At 36.3% G+C, this 14,765-nt stretch overlaps 1 long non-coding RNA gene across 3 annotated transcripts in view; it reads right to left on the bottom strand.

Moving 5' to 3' along the window:
- LOC127489385 (uncharacterized) overlaps positions 1-14,765 on the bottom strand; it is a 133,513-nt gene that overhangs the window by 20,631 nt on the left and 98,117 nt on the right. For all 3 annotated transcript variants that reach the window (XR_007917330.2, XR_011386942.1, XR_011386943.1), the window contains 2 exons: positions 5,721-6,028; positions 3,064-3,186 (listed from right to left, as the gene is read on the bottom strand). This is a non-coding gene — a long non-coding RNA (uncharacterized lncRNA). The remainder of the gene's footprint in view (positions 1-3,063; positions 3,187-5,720; positions 6,029-14,765) is intronic.

Below are 14,765 nucleotides of genomic sequence, written 5' to 3'. Positions count from 1 at the left end.
AAGGTTAATAGTAGAGTTGAGGGGTATTGGTCATTAGAAAAGACTCTATAGGAAATTGAATTGTGTTGAGGTCAGATTACAGGGCTCCCCACTCAAAGGGAAAATAGGAAAGTAAAAATGACTGGAAAGAAGAAATTCCATACAGGAGGCATGAGAACCAATGTATAGAAAAGAGTTGTATATAGAAGAGAAAATGGAGAAATAATGAGATGTATAATAGCTAAGAAGTTACCTGAACTGAAAGCTCAATTGTGCCTATAGGTTAAAATGTCATTTTCCTGTTTGGAATAAGAAATGCTTACAAATCTAGATGTGAAAAAGGATAGCTTTCAACTGAAAACAAAAACAAAATGAAAAACCAAAACAACATCAAAGTGTTTTACTATTTCTCTTGTCCAAGGTAAAATGCTAAAACAATCGCCATATGGAGAAACAAACAAAAATTCTAGAGAATTTAATGATATTCATTCTTCCAATCCATGAACAAGAAATCTTTCCAATTTTTTGGTGTTCTTGATGCTTTTTTTTTATCAGTGTTTTAATAATTTTCATTGTAGAGGTTTTTCACTTGTTCAATTTATTCTTAAATATTTAATGCTTTATGAATGGGATTTTTCTTATTTTTAAAGATTCATTTTATTTATTCAAAAGGCAGGCAAGAGAGCAAGAATGGGAATGAGAGCAAGAGAAATGTTGGTATGCTGGTTCACTAACACTGCAACAGCTAGATCTGGGCCAGGCTGAAGCCAAAAGCCAGGGAATCCATTCTGGTCTTCCAAGTCAGTGACAAGGGCCAATGTACTTGTGCTATTTTCCATTGCCTTCCCAGGTGCATTAGCAGGGAGCTGGATCAGGAGCAGAGCAGTTGGGACTCAGCTGGCATTCTGATATGGCATCCTGGCATCACAAGCAGCAGCTTAATCTGCTGTGTTACAATGTTGGCATTGAATAGGATCCTTTCTTAATTTTCCTTTCAGCAAGATCATTATTGATATATAAAAATTCTAATATTCATGGATGTTAATTTTGTTTCCTGTGACTGCTGAATTGGTTTATCAGTTCTAACAGCTTTTCGGTGGAGATCTTAGGATTTTCCATGTATAGATTCATGTCATCTGTACACACAGATATTTTGATTTCCTCCTTTCTAATTTTCATGTCATTTATTTCTTTCTCTTCCCTAATTACCCTTGATAATATTTTCACACTATATTGAATAAAAATGGTGAAAGTGAATCTAGTAACCTTGTTATTAAATCAGCACCCATCAATGGGGAATCAATTAATAATCCAGGTTATGCCATTAAGAAAATAGGTATACAGAGTACCATAAACTTATTATTTTTGTTATATAATTCATTAATATATATTCCACATTTAAGAAAACTTTACAAAAATAAAAATACCTTCAAAATTACTAAACATATTTATAAAGCAAATGGCAGACATTACCACAATGTGTATTTTCACCTTGTAAAGAATTATTTAAAAATAAATTTGGAAAATGTCTCAATATAGAAGTGGCTACTCAAAATGAACATTTTATAAAGGCTAAAAAATATGTTGAAAAGATCAGTCTCACAAGTGATCAGTGATGCAAATTAAAGCAATATTGCTTTTTCCCTTATCACATTGAAATGATTTTTTAAAGTATGTTTCAATATTAACATGAATAAAATTCATGAATGGTTTCCCAAATACCTAATGGGGGTATTAATTTGGATAACCCTACTGTAAGTTAATTTTTTTTTAATTTACTAAAACCTTACTATAGATTTACCTTTTGCTACAAGAATTTCACTTTCAATATTGTATCTACCTTTTTAAAAGAAGATGTGGGGGCAAATATTTGTGTGAAATGATGATTATTCTATCAAAACATATATAATGATAACAATTCAAGTTTCCACCAATAGAGATTTGCAAAATACAGAATGTTTCTTCAAGGGACTGATATGTACTCACTGAAAGTCACATTATAGAAGGCTATCATTGTAATTGGTGAGGAAATGAGATTTGAAACTATTAAGCATTTTTATTTAGTACCTATGCATTCAGGAACATTCAGGAAAATGTAAAACAAAATGATAAACACTTACCTGAGTCTGTGTGTGCGTATGTGCAGAGATAAGAATAAGAAGATATAGATTATGGATAGATATCAGTACATGTAATGATATGTAATCAATTTTAAGTCTGCATTCATGTTTATTAAACTTTTCTGCTTTAAAACCTTTCTCTTTTTAATTAGTATCCCACTGTTTTATAGTCAGAGAAAGGAAAATGAGCATAAACAAAAACAAAATGTAAAAATGACCTTTGCACAGAGAGTAACTGCCTTTTCGCTGACAGCATTATATCCACCAAACATCCCAGCAAACATCTTCTGCAACACACTCTGGGGGAATTTAACAGGCATGTTGATGAGCATTTAATGACCAAATATTTATAAATTCTCATAACACCTCTGTAAAGTAGATAAGGAAGCACATCATTCCTTCAAAAGCAAAGCATAATCCGAAGTCCCGCCTGCACCAACCTTGTCAAGATTTTCAAATCTCTCCCTTGCCGCAAATGACAACAGTAGTGTTGTTCTTTTTCCCTAGTAATCATAATAAAATACCATAATAACCAAGAACAAGTTTGCCCAAGGGGAAATTGATGCACCTGCTTTTATGGTCCAAATTTGAATAGACCGATAGAAAGTCTCCACAGTCCATCCCCACCAATTCATTGATGTCGGATCTTACACCAAGCCCTATCATTCAATGTGTAAATAAATGTCAAATAATTGCCTAGCACCTAGGTGATGGTTATACAGCAGTGATAAATAGCAAAAAAAAAAAAAAACAAAAAAAAAACAAAAACAAACAAACAAACAAAAAAACAAAGTTATTGACTGCAAGGGGCTCATAATCTAGTTTTTTGAAGGTTAGCACCTCCAAAAGGACCATGCGATGATATCTCTAAGTACTTAGTACCTTTCAAACTCCCAAATCTACTCAGATATAAATGAGCATAATATGAATACACACACATGCATTGCTGCAAATTAAAACTCACTCTTAAGCTGAGATGTGTTGCCCGGCTTCCTCTCCAGCTGTGGTCTGGGGCTGCTATATGAGTCTCCAGTCAGTGGGTCTCCTGGCCTGAAGTTTCCATAGATGAACTGTCCCATTTGGTAGCCTATGAAAATTAATTAAAATTCATTTCTCAGCCCCCAGGAGTTATACTCCAGGTGTTCAGTAGCCACATATTAGTGGCTTCTATATTGGACAGCATAGCCATCACTGTGAAAGCTCTTCTGGGCAACTCTGCTTAATAGTTTTACTGGGATTTTCATTTATTGTTTATTTTTAATAGACTTTTTTCCTAGCCTCCAACCCTATGTTTGCCGATCTTCATATCTAGTTCATATTTTCAGACCTAGATTCTTCTCCAAATTCCTGAGTGTGTTGCTTCTTTTTGTAAACTTGGATGAGTACTGCTGAATGATCAGGATTCTGAGACTCACAAAGTCTTCATTTTTACTATGTTTTCTCCAGAACAGAGGTCAAATGGATACTGACTTCTGAAGTGGGGCTGAGTTTGCCATGCACAGGACTTTTAGACTGTCTGACCCACACCTGATTTTAGACACCAAGTACTACTAGTAGTAGGCTCATCATCTTCCCACTGTCCCTCACCTCACTGTAGTCAGTCCTGTCCTGAACTTCTCATTTCTTCCAAACAAGGGATTTCCTCATCTTTGAGCCTGATCCTCATTAACAACTTTTCTGATTCCAATTGTTTCCCTTCCTTCTACACAAGGCATTTTCTTTATATGAGGTTTCCTCTGGCTCCTTTCAAAGCATTTCTTTCCTGGTGAGCCTGATCCTCATGTATGCAGCCTCCCCTTTCAGAGGTGTTACTTTCAATCAACAGAAAGTACTCCTGATCTCTGCAATTTACCATCTTGCTCAACCTACAGAGTCACAGTCTTTCACATGAGTTTGCATGGACCTGTGGTGCACTGGTGGGTGGCTTTTTTTTCGCTTTTGCTTTCTTCAGGGTAACCCTCCTACTCCTCTTCTATTCCCAGTAACTTCTAACAGGCCTCACACCTAAATCCTGAATCTTTTCCCAATGACATAAGAACATCAGATTTCTTAAGCACAGAATCTATATGAGACCATGTGCTACAATAAGAGAAAAGACCAATAAAATGAAATATATAAGGAAATTGTTACCTAATTATGGCAAGACATTATTTGAAAAGGAAGGAAGCCTGCCTTTCTATAGTAAGCGATCATTTTTAAAATGCATGTATATTCTAGGAGAAGAGATTGACAAGTCGCAAATTTACTTCTGTCACAAAGGGGGGTTTTCATAAATGGGAAAGGACTAGAAAATACAAACAATACAGCTAGCAATTACCAAAACAAGTGGCAAAGTTAATTATTTTCTGACATAGTTCTAGTATGCACATAATGATATTTTTGTCTTCTTTTAAAAAATATCTTATGGAAAAGATGGTGGAGGCTAGAAAAACTTTGTAGCACTTCTTTACTGAGTAGTTTGAACTGATCTAGTAAACTGGAAACATTCCATAAGTATCCCCCACACCAAAAAATCATCAATGCATTTGAATTTTAGATTGATTTGGGGGCCGGCGCCGTGGCTCACTAGGCTAATCCTCTGCCTTGCAGCGCCAGCACACGGGGTTCTAGTCCCGGTCGGGGCGCCGGATTCTGTCCTGGTTGCCCCTCTTCCAGGCCAGCTCTCTGCTGTGGCCCGGGAGTGCAGTGGAAGATGGCCCAAGTGCTTGGGCCCTGCACCCCATGGGAGACCAGGATAAGTACCTGACTCCTGCCTTCAGATCAGCGCGGTGCGCCGACCACAGCGCACCAGCCACGGTGGCCATTGGAGGGTGAACCAACGTCAAAGGAAGACCTTTCTCTGTGTCTCTCTCCCTCACTGTCCACTCTGCCTGTAAAAAAAAAAAATATATATAAAAATAAAAAAAGGAAAAAAAAAGAATGATTTGGATGATTATTAAGTTTTATGGCTTTAGAATGGTCTAGCCTGACTACCTCTTCATTTATCTCTTCATTTGCCTCTGTTCTGAGTATTAGGAATCCTTACTGGGAGTTAAAACCTTCGTTTTCAGGGAAATAAACAAATGCATATTAAAGCAACTGGTACTGAAAAGTGCTAAGGAAAATAAAGCAGAGTAAACAGTGACAGTTGCTTCCACTGTGCTCAAGTGGGTAAGCCAATGACATATGAGCAGAGAGCAAGCAGCATGAGATGGCCAACCATATGGATGTTCTGGGAGGAGGGTCCCAGGCAGGGGCACCCTCCCAATGCAGAGGAGTGACATGTGCTGACTTCTGTTTTGTGAAACGGTTTCTCTGACTTTTGTGTGAGCAATGGACTTGTAAGGAATATCAAGACCAAAATAAAGACACCAGTAACACACAGGGCATCCTTAACTCCATGATTCAAAGCTACTGTTAAAGTCTCAAATGTCCATTGTTTATGAGTGCTCTTGGCCCCTACATAATGTCCAGTTTTCTTATCTATGTCCTATCCTCTATTCTCAGGAATGTACAACTTCTGTGTATCTGTGTTTTTAGTGTTAAGCCTAAAACCTCAACCAGAAATTTTGTGGGGGGGAACAAGAACTGCTCAACTTGATAGTGTGTAGCCCTCAATTAAGAAGTCAAAGCAGTGCTCACCGGAAGCTGCAGTGATTGTTCTTGCCTTGCTGTTGGTATTTTTATGCCAGAAGGGTAACTCCAGCCTGGCCTTCCTCTTATTGCCAAGAATAAAGCCCAATTTTTCCAAAGATCACAATATGGTCTTGTCAGTCAGCCAGTTTTGTGGCATTTGTGAGGAGCTGATACACACACACACATACATACGCATACACAAACACACAGACTCCTGAAGACATTTGCCCTTTCCAACTAAATAGCCTTGAGAAAGACCATAAAAATTATGTTTCCACCAACTTTCCTAATGAGTACAAGCATACATTTTCTTCCTGTAAATGACAAAAGGGTAAACACAGAAAAAAAACACATTAGTTACCATTAGCAACTGTATCAAATTTTGAAAATTTAAGTTATACTTGAAAAATTCTATATCTCTCTATATGATATTTTAATAATCATTTTCTCAGTATGAAGTCTCATAGCAGCTTGATGGGAAGATCTAAAAATAGACATATTCTTTGCATAAAAATCAGTTGCAATGGATTGGTTGTAAGCTGAGGAATCTTAAAACAGAGCTGGGAATAAGACACAAGTATGATTTGATTCTGCTTTTGCAAAGATGTTATTTTCTGCATTTTAATCCTTGAATGAATTGGTAATAATCCTGACTTAATTTAGTTCCTTTAATTTTTCTTTGATATATTGTTTTGACTTTAACCATTATAGTCTTTGACCTACAGATTACAAAAAAGATTTAGCTCTACACTTAACAGAGAGATTTAAGTCTAATGTTGACAAATCATCCATTGTATTTTATGGTATACTCTGTCATCTGTGAATACATATAAGGATGTTAGTAATGTAAGGATTTTAGCACTTTCATACCTTGTACTTATCATGGCTGAGGTAGTATCATTAAGTTGAATATTGTGTCCTTATGTGTAAGCTTACTTGTACAAAAAACATTTTGCTTGACATTTCAAATATGGGGATGTGATAACTTATCATTCTCATGATATAATTAATATAGGTAATTTAATAACAATTTGGATCAAAATATGATTTGGTATGTAATATACAGACAAATATGGGCTGTCTTGATGACGCTCTAGTTCACATTGCTGTTATTAGGAGTATATAAAAAGTGGGAGGTTAATGATGTTTGAGAATAGCTTATTGGCCTACATGTTTTATAAATGACTTCATGATTTTAGACTAATCTAGTCATTTAGATGCATGTTGCCTTTAAACTTTGCCTTTGGAGTAGTGCTTGCCTTATTTATTTTTTTAAAAAAATTGAATATGTTGTTAATGAATCACAGTTGACATTACCTCTGCCACTTAAAATTGAGGTCAGATACCATTATTCCTTAAATGCACCTTTAGGAGACCGTTTATCTTTTAATGGGATTGTCAACAGCACTTTGTACTATGTAAGGCTATAGAAAATAGCTTTCAGGATTCTGATTTTTAAATTCACATAGCATGATTCATTCAGTAAAACAAAAAACATGCTCTATCATAATCAAATTCTTTCTACTTACTTGATTTTTCCAGAACTTATAAAACCTCATCTTAAAAGAAGTGTTCACGAGGGCACCTAGACTAGAGGTGTTCAAGGAAATAAAAGAATCCCATTTCCATGGAGCACTTGACTTACATTGAGGTAGTTGATTATACCGAACAGTAAATATTTATTGGACATGGCACAGTGCATTGATTATTGCTTCCCCTGTTTATGTGTTATCAACAACTCATAATCAGTTAACCCTATAGTACAACTCCCAAAAGCAAAGTTACTTCAATTAAAGAAAAAAGATGTGAGAGGAGAGATAATTAAAATAAGGCACAAATCAGAGCCAAGCAAGTTGGCAGGATAGTGGATTCTGTCTGTTTGTCTTCTATGAAAAATTTTTCTGTGCTGATGAACCAATATGGAGCAGAACTCTGGTGTTTCCACACTCCATGCTGCTCCATTTGTGTCCTTCCAGTGTGAGGAGAGTGAATTGAGGGAGTTTGTTTCTGTGTGGGTTACACGACTGAGGTCATCCGTTCCCTCCTGGACAATGTGGGATGAAGAGACCATGTCCCAGAACAAAGTAGAAGTAGAAGTCTCTGAGACATCTGGTACTGAATTCTATTCCATCATTTCTTTTACACTGATATATGAAAATCCAATTCCCCAATAAATTACTTTCTTGCTGCAAACATTAGTTCTAGAACAGGAGAGAACATAAGTTATTAAGGGGAATAGTGATACTGAGTTTCCATTCTTGCTATAATCTTGAAAGCACTTGGGTCTATGTTTTTGAAGAGTAACTGAGAAAGTTGTATATTAAATATATTGTAGTGAGTCCCTATGTCTTGGAAATAAATTGATGCATTTTTGTAATATACAGTTGATGGATATGCCACTTTGTTTCAGTTTTCTAGGCAAGGCCATGGAATGTGTAAATGGCACATTCATCTGGACAAATGAAATACAAAATGAACTCAATATTGAACACATATTTTCACAAGATATTACTTATGTTTAGAATTATATTTTCATTAAAACCCCTTTAAGTTTAACTGGGATAATTTTACTTTTTTATGTTTCAAAGATGGAAAAACAAACTCCTAGAAAGTTAATGACTTTCTAAAGTCACTGTACTGTGTTACACCCCACCATTTCATGTGTTGGAAGCTTTCCCCAGTGTGGCAAGGTGGAGGTTGCTCAACCTATAAGAGGCAGAGCATAACGGAAGGTGATTGGGTAATTCAGAACACTTTGGAAAGTATTATTGTTGGTCTTGAAGACTGAGTTAATTTCAATGAGAGTGGGAGTTATAAAGCAGAAACAATGCTATCCCTAGGCCTGTGGCCTCCTCTCTTGCCATGTGATTGCTCCTTCACATACTCTTGCCATGAGGTCATCTACCATACTTGTGATCCACCCAAAGATGCATTCCCTAGAGCCAGATAAATATCAGCACCACAATCTTGAACTTTCAAGATGAGAGATAAGTAAACCTCTTGTCTTTATACATCATCTATCCTTAAGTATTCTGTGACAACAATAGAAAATGGACTCATACAAACACACAATTATTAAAAGACAGTAGACATCAGGATGCACTTTTCTCATTGCCATTAAATCCAACACTATTGTCTAGGAGACACTAGACCTTCATCTTAGCAGTTTGATTTTGCCATGTTGTTGTCTGAACCTGCTAAATTACTGTCTGCATTCTTTATACACATACTGGTGCTTAAGGAATGAAGAGTCTGTTCTTCAAGCTTTAATTAATTGAAAGTAGCCAAATTTTTAGCCTAGTAGTCCTTCACCAGAGATAGACAATATAGATAAGGAGGTTGATTCACATTTAAGGAATTGTCCAAATCCTGAACATCAAAATTATAGGCTATGGGCAGGACAGAGAGGATTAGATATTATAACTAGTCCCTTGTTTCATATAATTCCAGCCACTGAAGATATGTTTAATCTCAAGCACAGATAAGATGACCAGTCTAGGGGTTGTAGTACTTTTGCAAAGTGACCACAAGTAGAAAACTGAGATCGAAGACCAATGGGGAGAAGGCATATCAGAGAAAATAGAGGGCTCTGACAGAGACTGTTAAAAGACACTGTGTATGAGGACCTTGAACCAAAATGTGAGAGATACTCAAGGAACCATGGGGATTTGCACTGATCACATCTGGGTCTATCTGGACAGCAAAATAGTTGATAATAGGGGCTGATGTCAAGGCACAGCAAATTAAGCTGCCACCCATGATGACAGAGTGCTGGTTCAAGTCTTGGTTTCTTCACTTCTGATCCAGCTCCCTGCTAATTCATCTGGAGAAGCAGTAGAAAATGGCCCACGTACGTGTGCCTTTGCTACACAAGTGGGAGACCTGGATGAGATGTTGTTGACGTTGTTGGCTATTGTTTCTCCTATTTATCATAATTCTTTTTCACTTAGGGAGTGAAAAAGAGGAATGTTTTCCTTGCATATTGATGTCAACAACCTGCTGCTGTTGGCTGCATCTTCAACATTGTTTTGTCCCTTCCTAAAATGGGTTATCTACTTGTAAACTGCTAATTTGCTTGGGACATTGTCCTCATAAACTTTTCATAAATATCAAGGATTTTGCCATTCCTCCATGCCAGTTTCACCATAGGTATGATGTTTATTCTTGCTTCAATTTTAGAATAATGTGTGCTGCTCATTAAACTGATATTTTATCCTTCTTACTGCCTCAAACTAGATGCTGTTCAGATATGTTACAAGTTAGTGCAAGTTTATTTTGGTTTGAACATACTTGGAAATACATGCATACTTTTAATAGTATGAATTTCCCATGAATTTTTAAAAGACCACATATGTATTGCTTCTTCCAAATAGGTAAGCCAACATCTAACATTGAGTAAACATCAGACAAACAAAAACCTAAGGACAAATTGCCAAACAATGGAAATGTACTCTTCAAAACTAAGTCGAGAAAGGCAAAATATATAATAAAAATGACTGAAAAACTGTTCCAGATTAAAGAAGCAGGAAAAATAAAAGTTACATAATTCTGTTAAGATTGTGATCTGAAAAATAGTTGAAGGAAGATCATTGGAAAAACAGATGACATTGAAGTGTGTGCTGTGGTTTGGATAATGCTATTGCATTTATTTTAATTTCCTGATTTTGACAACTATGCTATGATTACTTAATAGTATGTTTTTCTTGATACATAAACACTATTTACAGGTGAATAAACATGGATTCATAAATTTACTATAAAGTGAACATTTCTATCAGAAAAATAATATGCATATGTACTTGTATAATATAGTAGGGATATAGAGAATAATACATGAAATTAGTTAGATTTTAAGTGTTTGGTTAATCTGAACAAAGTTAGATGTGAGTTCATTATACTGTTCTCACTTCTTTGTAAATTCGAAATACCAAAATTTTAAAAATTAGAAATTATATTTCTGACTAATTCTATTATTATAAGGCATAAAATTCTAACAAAGCTGAAGAATTAAAGCCCTGTGGAGAATAGATGCAAATAATATAGCAAATTTAGGAATGTGTAATCCTTGTTCAGTTGGGCTGGAAAAACAGGGAAGTTTGTGATAAGACAATTTGTAGAACACAACTTATAATGAGCTACCTTATTTATGTCTCAATAACTGGCACTATCAAGTCATATTTTCTTGAGTTGCAAAATAGGATCACAATAACTAACTTGCCAGAGTCTTTGAAGGTTTCAGAAAATAATGGATATTCAACAATTGGGATTGTGCCTGCTTCATACAAAATGTTCAATGTTATTACCCATTTAATTCCCATACATATTGGTTTTCTCTTTTTGTGTAAGTGTAAGATTTCTCTAATTCCACCTCAAGGTCATGCAGCCTTGAGACCATGAAAACCTATTCCTAAGACCCAGCCTAACATTTCATGACCTGTAAGATACAGTTCCTATCATAACCCTGAGGCAAAGAGACATAACACTTGAGAATTATGATAATAATGAGCACTTTTCTTTGCATTTCAGAATAATTCAAATGTATAGTCAATGGATCCCAGTGGAAGCATATTTTTCTCTAATTTCTGCCTGAAGTCTTTGTACCACATTTCTCCCTTAGAACAAACATGGGAAAGTGTTCTGGGAAAAGGAGTATTTTAGTGAATCAATAAGTAGAATGTTTTCTTTAAAAGGGCTACAAATTCTTTCCATGTTTTTTTTCCTTAGAAACATAGATGCACATGTTTAGAATCTAATCAGCTAAATTAATAGACTCCAGTGGCAAAGAAGTGAATTGAGAACTAACATTTTGACATTTTTATATTACTTCCATAATGGACATGTCTAGTGCTTGGTGATGTTTTAATTTTATTCTTCAAATGTTGTGAGCATCAGCACTGTGCTAAAAACTCAGGGGCACAGTGTTTAAGATGCTGCTTGGGATGCCTGTATCTGTATCAGAGAGCCTGATTTTAAATTCTTGCTCCACATCTGACTCCAGCTACCTGTTAATACACACCCCAGGAGATAGCAAGTGATGGCTCATGTTGTAGGGTCACTACCACCCCTGGGGGAGATCTGTATCTGGCCGTTGCATGTCTTTGGGGGAGTGACGCAGTGTATGGAAGATTTCTGACTGTTGTCTGTCTATATCCGACTCTGACTCTCTGTCTCTCTCTCTCTCTCTCTCTCTCTGTATTTCAAATATTTTTTTTAAAAAAGGTAAAAATGAAAATAAAAACGAGAGGTTGCTTTGTGAAGCATAAAAGCACTCCATTGCAAGTCATGGTATGTACAAGATACACCAAGCTACTTTGATAAGTTCATGGAAAATGAGTTTAAAAAATAAGTGTTTTGGTGCAGTTTTTGAAATCCATGCATTTTTTCATAGTATCATTTCTACAAACTTTTGAAGAACAATACTTTATATATTTCTGAACCATAAAAAGTGCAGCATGATTTCTTTAAAAAAATGTGACTTACACTAAATGATATAGATAATCAAAATTTGGCCAAAGAGTACAACCACCAAATTTATGTTCTAAGTGTCAAGGGGCGTGTGAGAACTACGTGTTGCAGATTTACATGATGTAATATCATCTCTTTCTTCCCAGGTAGTTTCATCTATGGCATTTTCAGATGTTTGCAGCTCTACAGCTGTATCTATAATAATCAAGTAGTATGTTCAAACAATCTAGAATACTAATTATTAAGGGCCTCTCATTTCTGGATTCTTAGTTGACAAGTCTGTTATTGCTTAAACCACATCACTTAAAAGTGTGCGCAAAAATGAAAATGTCGCTTTCCTTTGCAGAGGCATCCTGGTAAAATTTGCCACTTTCTGACCATCAATTTCAACCACTAGTCAATCAAATAGCAAGTTTTGGGGAAATAAAACTCAATCATGCATTTAATAAATATTTGCTAAGTCAAATTGTCAGTTTTATTGGAGACAGAATGTAACATGGAAATAAAATTGGGTTTCTAGCCAGAATATTGAAGTTTAAATCCTAACTCTGCCACTCTCTAAGTGTGTGGTCTTGTGTCTTATCTATTCGTCCATAAAATGGGAGCAGTATCACCTCCAGAAGCCATCACACAAAATAGTTATGAATGTGAACTTAAGTGTCTACACTTTTCCTTTCTAAATTTTAAAGGCATGTGTGTGTCTCAGAATACTTCCTTTATTTTTAGTAAAATCATATCCACCATACTTTTCAGTACAAATATTTGTTTATAATTTTGCTATGTGTTTTAGGATGTCTGATATTTGTGACCAACACAAAAGTGAGCATAAAGAAATATTGCCACTATATTTTCAGAAAAGGGTCACACATACTCCCAACTCCACCCTGAGTGTCATTTAAGACTGAGAGTGAGATAGATCACAGAGGAAAGAGTCCCATCACACAGTGCTCTGAAGGAACAGCCACAGAGCTCCTAAAGCCGATCCCTCCCAACAAACTCCCAACAAAGAATCAATGTCTGTATGACATTGTAGTGAGTGTTGGTACTTGGGTCAAATGAAACCAGCTGTGCTGTTCTGATTCTTGTATCCTGAGCCAAGGCCAATTGAGTTTGGACTTGCTACATAAAAACAAGGCAACTTGCTCTTAAAAGAAAGAACACTTTAACATAAGCCAAAGCAGGTAGGGTGTTATTCAAAAAACTTAATTTAGCCTCAAGATCCAGGATAGTGTTTGACACTGAGTTTTTCAAATAGGTTGCAAAAAGAATGGTTCTGGAAAAAATGCTACTTAATGAGGTAATAAATATTGGAGAGTGATAAATGGATCCCCAAAGATATTCTCCTTTAAGGTGAGAGTCCTAGGTGACTCATGGCAAAGCACTCCAGAGTATGCTTCTTCTTGATTGTCAACCTAAATGATCTTTTATTTTTTTTTGACTGAGCAGATATAGCTTCATGACATTAACTATTCCTTTGTATCTCCATGCAAGCATATTTTTATTAAAGTAACATTGGAGGATTATGTCCTTGTAAACTCCAATTATTACATAAAGAAAAATAAAATATTATTGGGTTATTCAATACAGAAAACATTATGTTGTTGTACCCAAATTCAAGAATTCTTTCAATACCTTTCCTAATATTGCAGCATAAATCATTTTGTTTAAGTCCTGTGAATAAGCAATTTGTGGAGGGCATTACCAGAATGTTTGCACTGGATGAATGAAACACTCAGCTTTTTCCATACACAGCGGAAATAATACCAGAAATGGCCAAAACAATGGAAACACCATAAATGAATTATATTATGTAAATATAAAGTTTCTGTATTTTACTGAGTTGGTATTGCACTGCTCTGAGACAGCAACAACAAAACTTTCATAAAAAGAAGTGACTTTTCAACTGAAGTGGTGATCAAAGAAGAATTACAGATTAAGATCCAGCACTGTGGCACAGAATGTTAGGCATCTGCCTATAGTGCCAGCATACTGTTTGGGTGCCAGTTCAAGTGCCGGCTGCACCACTTTCAATCTAGCTCCCTGCTAATGAGGCCAGGAAAGCAATGGAAGATGGCCCAAGTCCTTGGGCCCTGCACCCACCTGGGAGACTCTGTAGATGCTCCTGGCTCCTGGCTTTGGATTAGCCCAGCTCTGGTTGTTGCAGCCATTTGGGGAATGAACCAGTGGGTGGAAGATCTCTCTGTCTCTCTGTCTCTCCCTCTGTAATTTTGCCTTTCAAATAAAAAAAAAAATGATTCTTAAAGAAGAATTGCAGAATAAGGCAAGGAAACAGGAATTAAAATAAGATGTGTTATTGTTTTTTTGTTTTTTCTTTCTTTTTTTTTTTTCTGATGAGCAGAGTTAGACAGTGAGAGAGACAAAGAGAAATGTCTTCCTTTTCTGTTGGTTCACCTCCCAAGTGGCCGCTAAGGCTGGCACACTGCGCCGATCCGAAGCCAGGAGCCAGGTGCTTCCTCCTGGTCTCCCATGCGGGTGCAGGGCCCAAGCACTTGGGCCATCCTCCACTGCCTTCCCGGGCCACAGCAGAGAGCTGGACTGGAAGAGGAGCAACCGGGGCAGAACCGG

The sequence above is a fragment of the Oryctolagus cuniculus genome, chromosome 2 (genome assembly GCF_964237555.1).
Source record: "Oryctolagus cuniculus chromosome 2, mOryCun1.1, whole genome shotgun sequence".
Classification (NCBI taxonomy): domain Eukaryota; kingdom Metazoa; phylum Chordata; class Mammalia; order Lagomorpha; family Leporidae; genus Oryctolagus; species Oryctolagus cuniculus.
The sequence above is the reverse complement of the archived record's forward strand: the minus strand, read 5'-3'. Positions and strand labels throughout refer to the sequence as shown.